The following is a 20,567-nucleotide window of genomic DNA, read 5'->3' as shown; positions in this document are numbered from 1 at the left end:
GTGGGACACCAACTAAAGTGGTGGGTTGGAGAGAATCTAAGTCAGGCAGGCTTTGCCCCTCACTAGGCACCAAAAATGTTTAGCTCCAGGTATGTGTTGTGGTATTACCTCTCAAAGAATTCAGGTTCAGTCTCCAATCTAAGCAAAAGCATTTTAATGAGATTTACAAATTCGGTCAAGCCAACCTCCCTGAAACAGCCCATAAAAGATTTTTATAGAGTAAATGGTACTGATTACATCACAAGATATGTAATTTCTGAGGTTATAAGAGGAGTTTGCTAATATAGGGAAGTCCTAAACTCTGGTAGAAGTGTGCATATGGTTATCCTGGATGCATGCAGAAAAGCCCACTTGGCAGGGCATTAATGTATAGTTACACTATAACTAGTGTAGGTTCACTCAAGGACAACATAAAAAGGGAACTGCACAGGTGCCATGTCAGGCAAAAGATTTACTGAGGTTTGAGATCCAATGTCCAGTTCTATATTCTATTGATACTACTTTCTATGTAATAAACTGGTGATGTGGTAACAGAATATGCTGACTTGTTCATTGTACTAGGGGAAATCATGATTAATTACTTCTGTGGAACTCAGGCTGGGGTAGGCTGGTGTTAACAATCAGAATCCCATTAATGTGAGGCCCAAAAGTACATGACTGATCATCCAACCACATATTAAACTCCAGAAAGCAAGAATTTTTTATTTAGTTTTCCCAGATGGATTGCTAGGATGTTCTTTTCAGTTATCATAGATCACACTGAGGAAACCCTATAACATTCTGGGGCTTGATACAGTCAGTACAATGTTACCATCACACAGAAACAACTGGAGAATTTTGCCATCGTTACAAAATCTTTGTTTCATTTGATTTGTCTCTCCCATTAGATTGTGTACTCCTTGAGGAGAGGAACTATTTTCCCCCCTTTCTTTGGATTTCCAGGCGAGCACAATGCCTGACATCTGGCACTTACTAAATGCTTATTGCCTTGACGTGATGATAGTGGAAAACACATGCCAAGTATACATCTCCCTACATGAATAATCCTTGATATTAATAATTTCAATATGATTGAACACTATGATTACTTAGTTATGTTTATTAAGGAATCTTGTATCATATGACATATTCTTAAAGGATTCTTTGTGGAGATTAAGCTTGTATTTTGCTATATAAATTTAAATGTTGGATTGCAATCAACAATAAACTATGGAATTTTGTATTCTATATACCTTTTAGTCAGTTGTGTGACTGATCATAATGCCTGACTGAATGACTCTGTCTCTACACTATACCATTCCAGCACTCAAACCAAAGTTAGGGCAGGACATACTGGGAAGGAAATAGATTTGGAGAGCTGGAGTATCATAAGACTCAGACCAAGATAGTCCTGGTCCACATACTCTGAATTCTTCAATAGTGTCCTAAGATTCCAAGGAGGGCATTAAAGCTCCAATGCTCTCTTATTCAAAGATCCAAAGGGGGCTACCTTAGGAAGGTGGAAGTACACCCAGAAACCTAGAACCACAGAGGGGAAAAAAGCCACAATTAGTGTCAATCATCAAAACCAAAAATGCAATAGAGCCTGACACTGGCATAAGGAATGTAAACTGGAGAAATAAGTAAACCAAAAAGAACAACAATCAGTATAAAAAAAATGATTGAAGATCTAGAAATTTTTTAAAAGTGAACAAACATGTAACTGATAGCAGTAGTTCAAAGAGAAAAAATGGATTTTCCACATGGGCTACATTAATACTTAGCTGAAGCAAGAATTCTCCTAGCGGAAAGAATTCTAAGGAGAAAAAAAAATAGCTAAAAAAAAAATGATAAACTTTTGTCAAGCAATAGATTCTCTGAAAAACGAAATCAAACAGAAACCAATTAACTCCATAAGTCAACAAAAAATATTAGAAAAAAATAAAAAGATTGAAAAATTAGCTTTAATTTATCTGATATCAAAAATAAGACAAGGAAAATAAGCCATCAAGAAACTTTAAAAATCACTGGACTTGAAAACTATGTTGTTAAATTGCTAGGAAAATTGAAAAATAATATGGCCTCAGAAACTAGGCATCGATCAACACCTAATGCTCTTTAACAAGATAAGGTCAAAATGGATTCATGATTTAGACACAAAGAGTGATACTATAAGCAAATTAGAAGAACAAAGGATAGTCTGCCTCTCAAATCTGTGGAGAATGAAGGAATTTGTGGCCAAAGAAGAACTAGAGTACAGTATGAAATGCAAAATGGACAATTTTAATTTTATTAAAGTAAAAAGGTTTTGTACAAACAAAACCAATGCAAACAAGATTAGATGGGAAGCAGAAAATTAGGGGAAAAAATCTTTATATCCAAGGATTCTGATAAAGACCTCATTTCTAAAATATATAGAGAATTGATTCAAATTTATAAGAAAACAAGCAATTCACCAACTGATAAATGGTCAAAGCATATAAACAATTTTCAGATGAAGAAATTAAAACCATTTCTAGTCATATGAAAAAATGCTCTAAATCATTATTGATGAGAGAAATGCAAATTAAGACAACTCTGAGGTACCACTACACACATCTCAAATTGGCTAAGATGACAGCAAAAGATAATGATAAATGTTCAAGGGGATGTGGGATTATACTAATACATTGTTGGTAGAGTTATAAGTTATAGAGTTATGAACTGATCCAATCATTCTGGAGAGTAATTTGTAATTATATCCAAAAAGCTATCAAAGTGTGCATACCCTCTGATCAAGCAGTGTCTCTATCCCAAAGAGATCACAAAAAAGGGAAAAGGAATCCCATGTACAAAAATGTTTATGACAGCCCTTTTTCTGATGGCAAGGAACTGAAAACTGAGTAGATGCCCATCAATTGGGGAATGGCTGATTAAGTTATGATATATGAATGTTATGGAACATTATTATTCTATAAGAAACGATCAGCAGGATTTCAGAAAAGCCTGGGGAGACTTACATGAACTGATGCTAAGTGAAGTGAGTAGAGCCAAGAGACCATTGTACACAGCAACAAAAAGACTACATGATGATCAATTCTGATGGATGTGGCTCTTTTCAACAATGAAGTGATTCAAGCCAATTCCACTAGAATTGTGATAGAAAGAGCCATTTGCATTCAGAAAAAGAACTGAAAGGACTAAATATAGATCACAACATAGTTTCTTCACTTTTTTGTTGTTTGCTTTCTGGTGTTTTTTTTCTGCTTTTTGTTTTCATTTTTTCCCCTTTTTGATCTGATTATTCTTGTGCAGCATGATAAATGTGGAAATATATAGAATTGTACATGTTTAACCTATATTGGATTATTTGCTGTCTAGAGGAGGGGCTGGAGGAAGGGAAGAAGAAAAATTTGAAACAAAGTTCTGGCAATAGTAAATGTTGAAAACTATCTTTGCATATATTTTGAAAATAAAAGGCTATTTTTTTAAATTCAAAAAAATAAATGAAGATTCAAAAGAAAACTGTTGTTTTTTAAGCGTGAACACAATATTTCATGAAATCATAAATAAAAATTGCTGAGCTCTATTAGATCAAAAAAGTAAAGAGAAAATAGAAAGAGTACAAGCACTTGCTAAAAGAATCTCCACAAAGAAAAATCTCAGGAATGTTATGGTTAAAATAAAACTCCCATACATAAGAGAAAATACTACAAGCATCTAGAAAGCAGTCCAAGTGCCAAGGAATCACAGGCAGGACCACACAAGATCTGATGGCTTCTATTATGAATGAGAGGAGATCATGAAATACATTATTTCAAAAGGCAAAAGATACAGGCTTATATCCAAAAATAACTTTAAAAAACTACTCTTCAAATATGAGTATGAGATTAAGGGATGGGGGAGAATCTTTAAGTTGAATAAAGGATTTTCAAACAATTCTGATTATCAGAAATGAAGAACAGAGTTGGAAAGAAACTTTGAAATAAGAACACAAGAGATGAAAAACATGGAAAGGCACATATGTATTTGAGCAACTGGATGGAGCTGTATGACAATGCAGTGCTAACATTCTAATAGAAAGAGAAGAAACAAGTATCACTTTAGAAACTTAAGGTCCTCAAAAAGTACTGAGGGAAAGGGCACCTAGGTAGCGCAGTAGATAAAGCACCGGCCCAGAAGTCAGGAGGACCTGAGTTCAAATCAGGTCTCAGACACTTAACATTTCCTAGTTGTGTGACCCTAGGCAAGTCACTTAATCTCAATTGCTTCAAAAAGTATTGAGGGAGTTAAGAAAAACAAAAGCCCTGTCTAGTATTCCATTTTATGCATAGGTGTTGCCTTCCTGTCAATTTCATTAATAAAGGCTTCTTAAGAACATGTGGGCTCAGTTTGGTCTCATACTAAGCTTTCTATATAACAATTATTTGCTTCTTATATTATTGGGTAAAATACTGCTCGCAGAATTTTGCCATATGTCTGTTTTGTGAAGGAATTTGTATTCCCAAACACTGTTTCCTTTGGCTAACGTTCTTCTGCTCTGAAAAATTAAATGTTTGCTGGCAAAACTAAATAGTTTCTGGAATCTTTTGGTTTATACTGTAGTGGCAATTTTTAAATCAATTCAACTTTTGCATAAAAATATAACAATTAAGATTTTTATTTTTTCTCTTTCCCAAGTCCTTCTTTCTGTTATAGACTACTCATTTAAAGAAGATAAAGTCCTTGCTCATAGCATCATCTTCTAATCTTTAGTCTTTTTATTTGATTTTGATATTTACATTAATAGTCAGTGGTTTGAAAGCACACAGACACCTGATGTTATTACAGTTCTTACAATAGCATCTAGCTATTTCCTATCCAAATATACTCAATTTCATTTTTGTGATTTGGTTTGTTGTTCATCACACCCATCACCTTTAAACTTTTTCTAAAAAAAACTATTCATAAAATATTGGTATAAGCTTCTGAGTAATCTCCAGACCTTTAGCCTCTTGTGTTTTTAAAACTATATTTTATCTTTTTTTCCCAACTATCCTTCCTTATGCACACTTTTTCACTTAAGAATGGGAATCAAAAGTCCATGTTGATTTTGGTGATTCTGTTGCATTCTTCATGAAATTTCTCCTCTTCATCATTTGGAAAATATGCTGGTTTTCATAAGCCACAATTCAAAAGGCAGATTCTACTTCTCATTTTCAAGAGAGGAGAGCATGTGGTAAAAAGAAATTAAAAAAGAAAAAAGACTTGAGATGAATAAAGTAATTTTCATGGTGATTTGAAAAGATAAAGAATTGAGAGAAAGAGCAGATATTAACTGTGAGGAAGAAAAATGTAGAAAGAATAGAGGAAACATTTAAGGAGGATGATTTAATATAAAGGATTTAGTTTGATAGAAAGATATGAGGAAAAGAAAGAAAAGGTCATCTGAGAAGGAGGGAAAGGATATTTATACAAAGGAATTCATGTCTACCATACTATTGACCTCTAGATCCTAGGGAGTTATCACTTCCAAGTTTCACCATCCTAGACCAACTGAGATATTCCATCACAGATTAGTAATTTTAACCTCTGAAATCCCTGTTCTCATTACCAAATTAAATTCATTCCTAAAATCTACATTGGAAATCTGAACACATTTCATCATAAAAACAAATTCACAAAGGTTGGTTAGATTATACAGTATTGTTTTGGATATCTTATAAGATTCTGTCTTTCATATGGAGGGGAGGGGATGGGAATTAAAGAGAAAGAGGAGATGTAGTGATAGGGTCTCAGAGAATGGGGGAATCAAGATGATAAAGCAAAAGATGACAATAAACCAGAGCTCCAAACAGGTCTAGAAAATGCATCAGACCACATCCTGGTGTAGAAGTCCAGAAAAAAAGTGAATCATTTGTCCAGCCTAAGTTGGCACAGGGAGAAAAGAAAAGTTTGTAGACAATGGAGACGAGACTGTCAGTCATAGGCAGAACATTTCGGTGCCCAGAATATAAGCACAAAGTCAAAAAGAGGTACCCAGATCCATACTGCAGCACTGTGAAAGGGACAGGTACCAAATGGAGGTTTTGTCATTACCCAGTTGTATCACAAATCCAGGACAGACTGAGAAAGGAACCTGAAATAGCAAATGGTATTCCAAACTGGAAAGTGTAAATAGAATAGAGGCAATTCAGAAAGAAGCAGCAGCAATGTGGCTCATATACCAGTAATACAGCAGGATCTCAGTTCTAGCATCTAACCTACCTGAAGAGTAATAATCATAACAGGAATTCCAAACCAAAGGGGAGCCTTCATTTCTGCCACTCTGAAACAATAGTCCTTTCCAGCTGACTGATGAGTTAAAAACGTTTTTATAAATGAAATGAAAGAATTCTCAAAAGGAAAAAGTGGAAAAAACAAAAAACATTGGGTAGGGAGGAAAAGGAGAGTTAGAGAATATCTCACATCAGGATACCCAAGTAGATGTTTATTCAAATAAGGAAAAAAGATGCAGTGAGATCAACTGACATTTAAATTTCATTCTCATATGAACTGATCAAAAAAAGAATATACACACACTAAAACATACAGAGCTGAAAAGAAAAATAGTTCACTCAACAAGAAAATTGAAGGGAAAAAGAAGACAAGGAGAATTAAAAGGAAAATAGATTTATCCTAAGAAAAGCAAAATCTAAGGATGAACAAACATGTTTATAACTCTTTTTATAAGGCAAAGAATGAGAATCTGAGTGGGTACCCATAAATTGGGAAATGGATGAATAAGTTATGAGATCTAAATGTTATGGAATATTACTGTACAATAAAAAATAATGAAGGAAAGGGAGAATTTGAAGGAGCTGAAACAGAGTGAAATGAAAAATAGTAACAAATAACAATATAGTAAAGATAAAGATAACAGAATTAACTCTTTTCAAGATAATTGCTAAGCATGATGACAGAGGACTGATGATAAAACATGTAACCTACCTCAACAGAAAGGTAAAGGACTCAGTGAAGAATGAGACAATTTTTTTGGACATAGCTAATGTAGAAATTTATTTTGATTGACTATACATGCTTGTATTGGGTTTTGTTTTTCTTCTGTTTTCAGTTGGGGAGGTTTAAGGTGGGAGGTTGAAAAGAACTGAACAAAATTCTGAATAAAACTAATTCTGAAATTTTTTCATGTGCAAAGAAAACAAAAGAACTGAAGAAGCAGAGAGGAAATTTAACTTAGCTCATAAGGCTGGAAAAGTAGAAAAACATCCAAAAGAAGAAGGAAAGGACCATTGAATTTTTAGAGCTAAAAATAAAGATGAAGCTCTTAAAAGAGAATTAGATGCTATGAAGAAGCAACAGCTATTTGTCTTCCAAGCAATGATATAGTGAATCATCAGATACTGTCAGTTAAGAGAACATCCATTAAAGGTTAGAAGAATTGTGGTGGTTGGTGACTCCCTGATGAAGAGTATTGAGGCAGTAAATTAACCACCGGATAAAAACACTAAAGATATATGTGTTCCTAGAGCATTATATTTAGTATATGACCAGAACCTCTCAAGACTTGTCAAAAGGAATGACAATTCACTTCTGATGATTGATAACGGATACAAATGATAGCAGTGCCAAAAATAAAATCTTGGGCAAGAAATTGAAGATGACAAAGAGAAAAGCAAATCTGCAAAGTGAATAACAGGTTACAAAAAGTCTATGGGATTTGGGTTTCTGGACTACACTTTGAAATTTTAAAGTAACAGAGTTGGCATCTACCTGATATGTTCCAGTAAGAAAATTTTTGCATAGTGTTTTACATTTCTTAGTAAGAAGACATAACAATAATATATGCATATCTACAAAGCAAGATGGCATAGAAATGTGTTACACCATAGGAAGAAGAAATACCAAGAAGTTCATAGGAGAGATTTAACCAGTAGTAAAATATATGGCCTCAAATGCACACATCATAATGGAGGAAGCAAAGAAAAACTATAGGTCCTAATGTAAGGAGATAAATTTGATCTTATAAGTATCACTGGGATCTGGTGGAGATAAAACTAATGAGAGAAGTTAGGAGGTAGAGATGAAGGAGAGCATTTCAGTCAAAGGGAAAATAGCCAGTGAAAATGTCTGATGTTGGAAAATGGACTTTTTATGTGCAAGGAATCACAAAAAGGCCATATCACACATGTGGAGAGAAAGACACAGGAAAACTGTAAATTTAGATATAGGCCAACTTATAACAAACTTGAAAAGCCAAATAAAGGATTTTATATTTGATTCTGGAGGTACACAGAAAATCACTAGTTTTTGAATAAAGAAGCAGAATGATGTGGTCAGACTTTCCCTTTGATGACTATAAAGAATATACTAAAAGTAGAGAGAGCGGATAGATTAATCAGCAGACTACTTCAATAGGTCAGATTATGGTAGTTGTACTGTCCAAAGGAAAGAAGGGAATGTGTGAAAGAGGTTACAGTGGTAGAAATAATCAAATAGTAAGCACTTAGAAGAGTCCTCAGGGATGATCCAATCTAACTCCCTTACTTTACAGATGAGGAAATGAGGCTGAAGGAGGTTGTTTTGTCTAAGGTCACAAAGTAGTGTCTTAAGAGTCCAAATCCAGGGCAACATGATACCAATACAATACAATAATTTATCCTGGCAAATTCTCACTCTAGTGAGAGCTGTCCATACAGACAACTCCACTGAATCTACACCTTATTTCACTCTAAAAGCACCTTTCATCTATCATCTGAACCATTACAACAAATTTTAGCTGGTCTCTCAGTCTAAAATCTCTCTGCACTCCAATACCTCTAGCTACAAATTAATATTTCTAAAGTATAATCCAAACTATATCATTTTCCTGCTCAGAGAATTTCTCTTTATTGCCTTTATTCAATGTCTCTTCAATGATTCAAATTTGAAATACTGTAGAAACTTCCATTTGGCATATAAAAACCTTCACAATCTAGGTCTACCCTTATCTGACTAGAAATATTTGGTACTATTTCCCCCTCTTATCTTTTATTCTGTAGCTAAATGGAGTTGTTTTTTTTTTTTTTTTGTTTTGTTTTTTTTTGCACTGTTTCTGATATGACATCTCACTGCCAATTCCACATTTTTGCTGTCTCATTTACCTGGAACTGTCTCTCTCCTCAACTCTTACTTACTGAATCAGGAACTCCATTCAAAGTTCAATTCAAGTACCATATATACCTAAAAGAATCTAACCCCATTATCATACCAATATCCAAATTGGATGCATTTATTAATGCATACCCTCCATCTGAAATTACTTTGCATTTTCCTTGTATTTACCCATTCCTTTCACCAACTCTCTAGAGTTCATTTTCTATTTCCTGAATCAAGCATATGGATTGACACTCGGTATAGCCTTTGCCTATTGAACTAAAATAATAATTCCACTGTACACTATTCTAGAATGTTGTGTTCCATTTTAGATTACATTATTTAGGAAGAATACAGTATGGATAAACTGGATAGTATCCAAAAGAGGCAACTTCAACAGTATGACAAAGAGTGACAGATCCATTCATCCTCTACGATCTTAAAGAATGCAGACTAAAAGCTGAGGAAGAGAAGACTTAGGATAACAAGAGAGTTATCTTCACATATTTGAAAAATTAAAATTCTTCAAATAACTAAATAATTATTACCAGAGGTATCATACTATCAAGAAGGAAATAACTATTCTAAACTTTTCAATCAGAAAAATATTTTTATCAGTTATTTCTTATACTTTTCTTCCCTCTCACCTCTGTCCTTCCCAGCATGAAGAGTGAAAAAAAAAATTTATATGCTATTTTTCAAAGACAACACTCAGCCTCTATCAAATATCTAATATTTTATGGTGTTCAAAGTCATAAACCTCACTTTGAAGAACACTTTTTAGATTCTCACCCCAAGGAACTGAAAAACTAATAAACCACAATCAATAAATGTCCACATTCATTCAAAAAATTATTATTTATTTCAATGAATATTTTAAAATAATTTTAATACAAGTATTTATTCCAAGCTGGTCATGATCAGTCATTTGAAACAAGGCAAAATATTTAACATTAAAAGTAAAGCAATATCCAAACCAAAATTACTAAAGGATCCATTAAAACACATTTTTTAAAGGGGATATAATGCTAAGTATATTTTATGTGCAGAATTCTAAGGTAATCTCTCTAAATGTGAAAGTGTGCTTTTTTACATCCAGAGATAAAGAGAAAAGGAGGGTAATTAGCACCTTCAGAAGTTTTTAAACAGAAATGTTTCTAGAAGATTATAAAAAGTGAAAAGCAAAGGCAAAATGCTGGCAATCAGAGACTACAAGAAATGTAACATTTAGTATACACTGGGAACTACAAAAATAAGGAGAAACTTTTATATTCTCTTTCTCACCATTTTTGCAAATTGAGATGTTAAGATCAAAGGAAAACAAGTAAGCCAAAAGACAATGAAAAGATAAAACACATCTAGAGGATTCAGACATTTTTTGGTAAGTAATGTCGGAGAACTAGAGCAATTTCCTTATGTGCAACAAATCTTACCTTGTATAGGTTGCTTAATTATTTCCTATGAAAATCATAAAATAACTGTGCAAAGAGATAATCAGCTTGCCATTAAGATCACCAATCTAAATACTAGACTGAAGAGTGAAGAAAATGAGTAAATTCTTTTGCATATTTAAATTTGCATTAAAAAAACTTCAAACAACAAATGGATGTATATGTGTATCTATATGTAGACAAATATATTGTATATGTGTATGCATACATACATATGCCCAAGAGTATATAGTCCAAACTTAACACTAAAATACAGTATGAAAGAAAACAGACCAGAAAGATCTTAATAGGATGGCAACATCAAAGATCAAGCTTTCTATAAATGCAACCACACCTACACCATGGTGCTGATGCCTATCTGGTCCCCTATTAGCATTCAAACTCAAGGAAAAATAACCACCCTTATTTGAGCTTTCAAACAGCATTATTAAGTAAAATATGTACTGTATAGGTACTAGGGATTATAGATGCCTTATATATGTTGAAAAAGACATTGGAAAACATCTAGTTCAAACCACTCATTTAAGAGATAAGGAAATGAAATCCCAGGTTGGTTACAGGATGTCAGATGTAGAGTTCGAATGAATCCAACCTTTTGGTCTAATCAAACCTTTTCATATGAGGGTTAACGGAGTTATATTACTGGCCTGAGGTCACACAAGTAGTAGTATATGGGTTATGATTAGAATGAATGTGATACAAAAAGCTGGTTCAGATAACTAGTAACTTTTGACAACCGAATTTTTTTTCTCTCTCCTATCTTTTTTTTTTAAACTACCGATGTCTGATTTTATATGAACACATTCTATACTTCCCTGGCTATTCCTTGTTAAAACTCTCCAAAATTTTGAAAAACAAGTGACAGCTTATCCATTCTTTTCTGAATTTTTATTAAATAACCTCAATCTGTGCAGTTTGGTATGACTTGTTTCTGAAAAAGTATACTATACAGAAATGGTTTCCATTGGAGTACTAGTCTTTCTCTATACAACTTAAAACTCAAGGAATCTCATGCATAAATAAAATTCTAAATTGATATTTCTCCTTATTTAAATAAACTGCTATCATAAGTAAATTAGGGGAACCTGGGAAATATACCTGTCGGATAATGGTTGAGAGAGTTTATGACCAAACAAAAATTGAAGGAATCATGGGAAATAAATGGATGACTCTGATTACATGAAATTAAAAAGGGGGGTTACCAAGAGAATACTATACACAGCAACAAGATTATGTGATGATCAACTCTGACGGATGTGGGTCTTTCCAACAAAGAGGTAATTCAGGCCAATTTCAATAGACTTATAATGAAAAGAGCCATGTACATCCAGAAAGGGGACTGTGGAGACAGAATGAGGATCATAACATATAGTATTTTCACCTTTTTTTGTTGTCATTTGCTTGCTTTCTTTTCCTTTCTCTTATTTTTTTTTCCTTTTTGGAAAAATCCAAAAATTTTCTGATTTTTCTTGTGCAGCATGATACATGTAAAAATATATATTGAAAAATTGCACACACTTTACATATATTGGATTATTTGCTATCTAGGGGAAGGGTGGGGAAAAGGAAAAAAAATTGAAACACAAGATTTTGCAAAGATGAATGTTGAAACTTTTCTTTGCATATACTTTGAAAATAAAAGGTTATTAATTTTTAAGAGGCTCACACCCATTAACCAAAAATAAACAACCCTAGCCAGCCAAAAGGAAAACAGGAGAAAAATTTGAAGTTTCTCTAATAAAACTTTCTCTAATAAAAGCCTCATGTGTTAAACGTAAGAAAATCTCTCAGGGTTGTTAGGAGGGTTAAATGAGATGTATTTGTAAGCACTTCGCATCTGGACATAGGTGCTTAATAAGTCCTTATTAATAAATACCCCCTCACACACTCCTTAATGGTATCTTCAGTAAGATAGTAATAAGAGAATTATATCATAATATTTAATTATCTAATTAATAATAAGAAAAAATGTAGTTCAAACCACTCATTTAAGAGATAAGGAAATGAAATCCCAGGTTGGTTACAGGATGTCAGATGTAGAGTTCGAATGAATCCAACCTTTTGGTCTAATCAAACCTTTTCATATGAGGGTTAAGGGAGTTATATTACTGGCCTGAGGTCACACAAGTAGTAGTATATGGGTTATGATTAGAATGAATGTGATACAAAAAGCTGGTTCAGATAACTAGTAACTTTTGACAACCGAATTTTTTTTCTCTCTCCTATCTTTTTTTTTTAAACTACCGATGTCTGATTTTATATGAACACATTCTATACTTCCCTGGCTATTCCTTGTTAAAACTCTCCAAAATTTTGAAAAACAAGTGACAGCTTATCCATTCTTTTCTGAATTTTTATTAAATAACCTCAATCTGTGCAGTTTGGTATGACTTGTTTCTGAAAAAGTATACTATACAGAAATGGTTTCCATTGGAGTACTAGTCTTTCTCTATACAACTTAAAACTCAAGGAATCTCATGCATAAATAAAATTCTAAATTGATATTTCTCCTTATTTAAATAAACTGCTATCATAAGTAAATTAGGGGAACCTGGGAAATATACCTGTCGGATAATGGTTGAGAGAGTTTATGACCAAACAAAAATTGAAGGAATCATGGGAAATAAATGGATGACTCTGATTACATGAAATTAAAAAGGGGGGTTACCAAGAGAATACTATACACAGCAACAAGATTATGTGATGATCAACTCTGACGGATGTGGGTCTTTCCAACAAAGAGGTAATTCAGGCCAATTTCAATAGACTTATAATGAAAAGAGCCATGTACATCCAGAAAGGGGACTGTGGAGACAGAATGAGGATCATAACATATAGTATTTTCACCTTTTTTTGTTGTCATTTGCTTGCTTTCTTTTCCTTTCTCTTATTTTTTTTTCCTTTTTGGAAAAATCCAAAAATTTTCTGATTTTTCTTGTGCAGCATGATACATGTAAAAATATATATTGAAAAATTGCACACACTTTACATATATTGGATTATTTGCTATCTAGGGGAAGGGTGGGGAAAAGGAAAAAAAATTGAAACACAAGATTTTGCAAAGATGAATGTTGAAACTTTTCTTTGCATATACTTTGAAAATAAAAGGTTATTAATTTTTAAGAGGCTCACACCCATTAACCAAAAATAAACAACCCTAGCCAGCCAAAAGGAAAACAGGAGAAAAATTTGAAGTTTCTCTAATAAAACTTTCTCTAATAAAAGCCTCATGTGTTAAACGTAAGAAAATCTCTCAGGGTTGTTAGGAGGGTTAAATGAGATGTATTTGTAAGCACTTCGCATCTGGACATAGGTGCTTAATAAGTCCTTATTAATAAATACCCCCTCACACACTCCTTAATGGTATCTTCAGTAAGATAGTAATAAGAGAATTATATCATAATATTTAATTATCTAATTAATAATAAGAAAAAATGTAATGGTAAATCCAATTTTAGAAGCAATTTAGTGATACAGTGGATAGAATGAAGACAATCTGAGTTCAAATCCAGCCTCTTATGCTGTCTATATGATTCTGAGTAAGTTACTAAAGACTTTATCTTCCTTAATTTCCACAATAGGGATAATAATCCCTCTCTCTCCCTCCCCAAGGGATTGTTGTGAATATCAAATGAATTAATATTTGTTAATGCTTAGAACATTGCCTAGTATGTAGTAGGTGCTTAATAAATTTTGGACTTCAGATATTTAAACTTTCAATCCAATGGGCAGAGATCACATACAAGGAGTGGAGGGAGGAAAAGGAGGGGAAGAGAAGGAAAAGGAACAAGTATTTATTAAGTGCAAGTATACCTTCTGCCAAGCTATGTTTCCCATTGTGCTATAAAGATACTTTGTACTTTTGTCTACTATCACCTTCTCATCTAATCACAATACAGGAATCCCGGCTATTCTTTGAGGACTTAAACTCAACATTTATCAATCATTTTCTTGAGCAAAGCACCATGCTCACAGTTGAGAAGATGAAAATACAAACTGTGAATTGAGTTTTAATATTTTTATTCTTTGTTTTTTTCTACTTTGCTGCTTTCTTTCCCAGGAAGTAGACTTCTTCTAAAGGAGAGAAGTCTCATTAAAAGTATGTCAATAGTTTGGAACTTGCAAAGGACTAAGAATTAGAAGAATTAGGTTCTATTTACAACTCTAGCAATAATTAGTTTTTTGAGAAAATAAAATACCAGGCCTCATTTTTCTCTCCTATAAAATAAGAAACTAGATCTTCATCGTATCTTTCACCTTTAAAATTTCATGGCTTGTAGAATGAAAAAAACTGATCAGTTCCCACTATTACTACATAATGAACACTCATTAATGAATGCAATATGTGAATACTTACTTAAAACATTAATACTTAATTTTCTCTTTGCTACTCACTTTATAAAAGAAGCCAATATATTCCACGAACACTTACTGTTTTCAACAGCTTTTTGAAAAGAAAATCTAAACTCATTTCTTTTTTTTAATAGATTTTTATTGGTATGTTTTGATTATACTTTTGTGTTTTTTTTCTTGAGACAAATGTGGGGTTAAGTGACTTGCTCAGGATCACACAACTAGAACACATTAATTATCTGAGGTTGGATTTGAATTCTGGTACTTTTGACTTCAGGACTGATGTTCTATCTACTATGCCATCTAAAACTTCCTAGATGCATAATTTCACCATGTTGTTTGACAAGCTTTTGGGAGCACTGAAGGATTAAACAATTCAATTACGGTCAAAAACTATCTAAAGCAAAACCTGAACACAAGTCTTTGACTTCAAGGCAAGTATGACATACCGACTAGGATATCTTGCCTTTTATTCTAATCTTCCTAAAATGTCACTTTGATCCACAATAAAAACCTTCAATAGTACCACACTTTTTAATGAATAAAAATCAAAATCTAAGTCTGGTATTTAAAGACCTCTAATATGAGACCTGCTCCCTTCCCAGCTACCATTTAAAAGCAGCTTCTTTAATGAAAGTTGAAGTTATACCTTTTGCTAAGCTATGTTACCCATTGTGCTACAAAGATACTTTGTACTTTTGTATACCACCATCTTCCAATCTCATCACAATACCCAAATCTTACCTGTTCTTTGAGGATTATTTAAATTTAATAAAATTTCTCAATTGCTTCCTTGAACAAAGCACTGAGCAGAGCCCTATGCTCAGAACTGAGGGTATGAAAACAAGAAACTGTAAACAAATTGAACTAATTTTCATATTTTTTTTGTTTGTTATTCTTTTCATGTGTTATCTTCCCCATTCCAGGAATTTAGGTGGCACAATGGGTTAGAGCAGTGGACTTGGGATCAGGAAAACTCATCTGGCCTGCTATGTGACCCTAAGTAAATCATTTAATCCTGTATGCCTCAGTTTCCTAGTCTGTAAAATGATTCAGAAATGCAAATGGCAAATTACTCCAGTATCTTGGCAAGAAAACTCTAGGATCAGCTCTGGAATAGCAGTACCAGAAACAATTTCCCATTAGATTGAGTTTCTTTAGGGCAGGGACAATCTTAAACCATTTTTAGTGCTTAGCATTTAGCCCAGAACAAAAGAGAGGCAAAATAAATGTGTATAGACTGATTGTTAGTACTTAACACTCCACTTTCCAGTTTAGGAGGAAGAAAGGACAGCTATTCACTTCTATTCATACCCTTGAGCATATAAATGGAAATAAGCAAGGAGGAAGGGGAGAATCCAATTCAAAATTGTTTTATTAAGTATATACTTGTGTAGAACACAGTTCAAGTTACCTGAAACACAAAAATGAACAACAAAACCGTTTCTGCCCCTCCACCTCTCCTAACTCAAGGACTTTTACTCATTCTTTCCTCATTTTGTAGATAAGGAAACTGAGGCCCAAGGACAGTAAATTAACAAAGGTCAACGCAAGCAGTAATCAGCAGAATTATGATTTGAACCTAAATCCTCATCTCCAGTGCTCTCCAGTCCTCTTTCCCCTCCGCCAAGCTGCAGTAGACTTGTAAACTGCTAAATAAATACAAAGTAATTTTAAGAGAAAGGAAATGGGGAAAAGATGTGGGGGTGGGGAGCGGTGAGGGATCGGAGAAAGACGGGAGGTAAAGAAAAGGGAGGTAGAGAAAGGAGGAGAGACTGAGGAGACAGAGAAAGAGAGATGACTGAGAGACACAGAAAGACAAAAACAGATGAAGAGAGTGAAAAAAAACAGACAGGTACATAGACACAGAATAACCACAGGGGTGGAGCTTCAGGAAACTCCTCCTGCAGGTGGTGACACCTGAATTGAACCTGAAAAAAAGTGCAGGATGAGAACGCGGGAAAAGGGGGGCCTTGGGCTAGAAGAGGGAAGGGGAGGGAGAATAAGGCAAAGATGACCGGGAACAGCCCCCCGTGGTTCCCGGGCCTGAAGGCTGCGTCTAGACTGTCCCAAGTGGAGGTAAATGTAACGGAGAAGGGGCGGGAAAGAGATGGGGTCCCGCTATCCGAGGCCGTTCTCCCTCTCTCCCTTCCTCCGGCCTCTTCGGGAGTCAGCTCCTCAGAGAAATGAGGAGTCCCTCCATCCCTCCAGCCCAAGCCGCCTCCGAGCTGGAGAGAGAGGACCCCAGCTCCTTCCAACGCGGACGAGGGCGGGAGCGGGGGGGGGAGGGGGGGGAGCGGCGCGGAGGGGAGAAGGACTCACCCGCAGCGGCAGAGCCCTCGCAGAACCGGAACCAGTCACTCGCCCGTTGCCAGGGTGAGGAAACCGCGTCGAAAGACGTAATTCTTTCCTATTGGGCACAGGGTCAGTCACGTGGTAGGAAGCGGGAGCCTCGGGCGCGGAGCCTGAGCTTGCTGCCTTCCATCTCACCTGGTCTGGCCTGCCAGGTACTGAGCTCTGGCGCTCGCGCCTGACTCTCCGAGCTTTCTTTGGGAGCTTGCGCGCGTCGAAGGTTTCTGGTGGAGGGGAGGATCCTCCTCTAATTCCCTGCATTCCCGGCAGGAAAGGGGAAACTCGGCTTCCAGAGGTCTCTTGACCTTAGTGCGCAAGCGTGATTCCCAGACACTTCTCTGCCTTGAAAGGTTGTTTCAACCTGGCACTCCTGCTTCTCTGTGGTTACATGTATATCCTGAAAAGGACAAATTGTTTCCATCTGCCAGTGATCGTCTTAACTCATCCTAAAGGTGAATCAGAGTCTCGAGTCTTAGATCTGGAAGAGACTTTAGGCAAGTCGATAAACACTTAAGCGCTCCTTTGTACTAGGCCCTGTGCTGAGTGTTGAGGATTCCAAAAAAGGCAAAAAATAGCCCTTGTTCTCGAGGAGCTTGGAATCTAAAGGAGCTCACAAAATACGTGGCAGACAGAAAATGCCTAGAGATGGAATCACCTGAGGCCTGGACAATATGTCATATTCCTCTGTTCAGAAAATATTAATCAAACGTGAAGTCCTCACTTTTACATTCAAAATCTATCACAAGCTATTTTCTACCTCTCTAATTTTCTTACCCTTCCCCCGTGTTTCTTTGATGCAGTGACACAAACTTCCTTTCTATTTTCTCACACAATATGCTCCAACAGATTCTGGGTATTTTTACTAGCTGTTCCCTGTGTCTAAAATATCCTCCCTCCTTATCTCTGCTTCTTGGCTTCCTTAAAGTCCCAGCTAAAATCCCAATTTCCTTATGTCCCTTAAATGCTACTGTCTTCTCTCTACTGATTATCTCTAAATTAATCTGCTATGTGGGGTATCATATTTGTCCATGTTTCCCTATTGTCTCACAATGTGAGTCCCTTGAGAGCAGAGTCTATCTTAGCCTTTCTTTGAATCTCTACAGCTTAAAACAGGGCCTGGTATATAAATAGGAAGTTAATAAATATTAGTTTACTAACCAAAGTCCTTCATTTTGCATATGAGAAATTAAGGCCCAAAGAAGTTGTGACTTAACTGAATCTAGTAGTATCAGCATCAGGATTTCAACCTAGATCTTCTGACTCCAAATGTGACTTCCTTGTATCACTTAAGAAACATTAAGTGCCTACCATGTGATTTGAACTGTTAAATTCAGTTACAAAGAAATAAATAAATTACCTTCAAGTTTATATTCCTTAGAGGGAACAATATGTATGTTGGGGTTTTTGTTTTTTTTTTTTTTTTTTTAATTTTGGAGAGGGGAAGGAAGGAAATTGATATGAAGACTTGGGGAGATAAGGCAAGCTAATCTATGAGGTGGTATTTGAGCTGATCTTCGAAGAAAAGGAAGGAACTTAAGAGTGAAGACTTAAATTTAAAACTATTCTCTTATTATTTATTACCTGAATAACCTTTGCCTAGTCACTTGACCTTTATCAGCCTTAATTTCCTAATCCGGGTGGGGTTGTGTTCCACCAAATGACTTTTAAAGCCTTTCAGTTCTAAACCTATGATCCTATAAATAAATGAAATATTTACAAAATAGTCATTTGTAGTTTAAGGCAACACATTCATTCTAATTTTGTTTCCTGCCCCACTTTTACCTGCCAAGTATCTATCTTATTTTCCTCATTTTACTGTGCTGCTCTGGATCCATCAGGGCCACTATAAGAAGGCATAAACTCAGAGCATATACATTAATTTTAATATTTTGCTAATACTGTAAATCTAATATTGACAATAAATCTACCCTATAAAAATAGTTGCCTTTAAATAATCTTTGGATTAAAAAGCAGCTTTTCAATAAACATTCTCTAAGTTTCAATCTTGTCAAGGAAATGAGTTGAGAATACAAAGATATGAAACTACATGATGTCATCCCTGAAGCTACAAAAGCTTATCACATCATCTAGTATGGTCCAAAAAAGCATGACAAAGATAGTAATGACAGTAAGGACAAAGAATTGAGCCAAAGTAACTATAACTAACATAAATTCTTTAAGTTTGGCAAAGCATTTTATAAATATTATTTCTTTTTATTCTCATAATAACTTTGTAAATGAAGAGCTATTGCCACTCCCATTTTACAAATGAAGAAACAGAAGTAAACAGATTAAATGATTTACCTTGGGGGGGGGGGGGGGGGAGGGTAGTCACACAACTAAGTAAAGATCTAGACCAGAGTAGAACTTACAAATTCCTGATTCCAGCCTGAGGAGAGAGAAAACCGTTTAAGTTAGGGAAGGAGAATTTTGGAGATGGGGATATCTGAGCTAGATCTTGAAGAAAAGTAAAATTCACCAGCCTAAGATTTGGAAGGAGGATATTACAGGCATGAAGGAGGAAAGTATAAAGTATTAGAAGTCTAGTTTGATTGGCACACAGAAGAGAGTGAAATTAGGCTTAAAAGAAGTAGGAACTTTTGAGGTTCACAAGGAGACCCTAAAAGATTGGGGTTGTAGACCAGAGTTGTGAAGTGTTTCAAAAGAATTTGCAGACTTGAACCCATCTCCAAATCAAAGATCAAAGTTTATTTATAATTGTAATGCTAATTGAAGCAGGCTAAGTTCCAATTTAGCAAAGAACCAGAAGAAAGAAGATAAATTTATAGGACCAAATTAGAGAGACCAGAGCTTCATGCTATTTATTTGCTAATGTTGTGGCTTAAAGATAGATTTGAGAGGTGATCTATTCATTATTGTCTCAGGAACTTGCTTATTACCAATCAGCAGATTGTTTATTTGAAAATCTGTTTGTAGGATGAAAATATAGTATTCCTGAAGTCAGGAGACTTTAGAATCATTAACTGTAATGTTCGGGGTAGCTTTCTGGAGGTCCTTTGCATGGGCCTTGATCTCAGCAGGATAGACAACATGAGAATGGTCAGGAATAGAGTCTAGAGTAATCTGGCCCAGTCTTGATCTTAGTGGAGGAGTGCAGGAGGCAGCAGAGCCACCAGGAGGATGGTCAAAAATGGAATTTCTCTTTTTCATTCCTCAGCCCTTAAATACCCTATTGTAATTACATTATTACAGTATATTAATTATGTGTGAACTAGAGAACCATTACATCACCATACTAAGTACTAAGTATATATATGAACTAGAGAACCATCATCTCATCATTTCCACCTTGTTGTAAGTATCCTTTGTTTCAAGAAT

General features: G+C 35.0%; 1 protein-coding gene across 1 annotated transcript in view; it reads right to left on the bottom strand.

The window, feature by feature from the left end:
- TASP1 (taspase 1) overlaps window positions 1-17,257 on the bottom strand; it is a 244,821-nt gene extending 227,564 nt beyond the window's left edge. The window contains exon 1 of the mRNA XM_051975909.1: window positions 17,199-17,257. The gene's annotated coding sequence lies outside the window, so the exon portion shown is untranslated. The remainder of the gene's footprint in view (window positions 1-17,198) is intronic.
- Window positions 17,258-20,567: the final 3,310 nt, after the last annotated feature.

This window comes from Antechinus flavipes, chromosome 2 (genome assembly GCF_016432865.1).
Source record: "Antechinus flavipes isolate AdamAnt ecotype Samford, QLD, Australia chromosome 2, AdamAnt_v2, whole genome shotgun sequence".
Lineage (NCBI taxonomy): Eukaryota > Metazoa > Chordata > Mammalia > Dasyuromorphia > Dasyuridae > Antechinus > Antechinus flavipes.
This window is presented reverse-complemented; position numbering and strand designations above follow the sequence as displayed.